Source organism: Entelurus aequoreus, linkage group LG21 (assembly GCF_033978785.1).
Source record: "Entelurus aequoreus isolate RoL-2023_Sb linkage group LG21, RoL_Eaeq_v1.1, whole genome shotgun sequence".
Classification (NCBI taxonomy): domain Eukaryota; kingdom Metazoa; phylum Chordata; class Actinopteri; order Syngnathiformes; family Syngnathidae; genus Entelurus; species Entelurus aequoreus.
Window position 1 is genome coordinate 6,794,811 of NC_084751.1, and position 363 is coordinate 6,795,173.

Here is a 363-nt window from a genome sequence, read left to right on the forward strand (position 1 = left end):
CACCCAACTCATATATATTACATACAAATACACACACCCACATATTACATACAATACCCATTATACATACAAATACACCCACCCACCCACATATATATATTATCATACAAATACACCCACCCACCCACATATATATATACATACAATACACACACACACACATATATATATCATACAAATACACCACCCACACATAGTAATATACACACACCCACACATATATATATACATACAAATACACACCACACACACATATAATATACATACTAATACACACACACACATATTTTATACCCATTTATACATACAAATACACACACCCACATATATATATACATACAAATACACACACCCCACATATAT